Source organism: Sinocyclocheilus anshuiensis, unplaced genomic scaffold (genome assembly GCF_001515605.1).
Source record: "Sinocyclocheilus anshuiensis isolate Anshui unplaced genomic scaffold, SAMN03320099.WGS_v1.1 scaffold5469, whole genome shotgun sequence".
NCBI classification, from domain to species: Eukaryota; Metazoa; Chordata; class Actinopteri; order Cypriniformes; family Cyprinidae; genus Sinocyclocheilus; species Sinocyclocheilus anshuiensis.
The window spans coordinates 1-676 of record NW_015544402.1 but is presented as its reverse complement, the minus strand read 5'-3'; positions in this window follow the sequence as shown (position 1 = coordinate 676).

Genomic DNA, 676 nt, shown 5'->3' with positions numbered 1-676 from the left:
TGTGGTGGTGGGGGGGGGGGGGGGTTATATGGGTCTAAATTTTAAAAAGGTTTTTATTTAATAAAGAATTAGCCTTATTAAACACACTATTATTTATAAGCCTTTTTCCTTCTGGGGTCTGAAATGGAGAAATTTTGGTCAATAATGATAATTAAACAATATTTTGCTGAATGTGTTTTTGTGCTGGTTTAGGCCTGTCATGGATAAATAATGATGATAATAAAACCGCCAGTAGGTGGCAGCAAGTCTCTATATTTAATAAATGATTTATTGAATCATTCAAATCAAACGATTCGCTCAAAACAGCTGATTCAATTAGAAATGAAACAAGGGAGTCCATCTGAATGGAGCGTTGAATCACTGGCTCACTCGATTCGTCCAAAAACTAATTCATTCAAGGAATGAAACACTGTGTTGCTACTCACGGTTTACAAATGTGTAAAATTAATAGCACATTTGTGCTCGCGCACATGTGCCGATATTCAGAAAAGTACATTACTTGTGCAATGAATATAAAAACATAAAAACTCATACATGGGCATTTTTTCTTTCATTGCTTGAATTGTAAGAGCATTCTAACGGCATTCTAAGGTCCTGTCCCACAAATGCGGTTATTTTTTAAAACCGCAGCTTTTTCTACACAGTTAGGCCATTCGTCCACACGCAAACGCAGCAC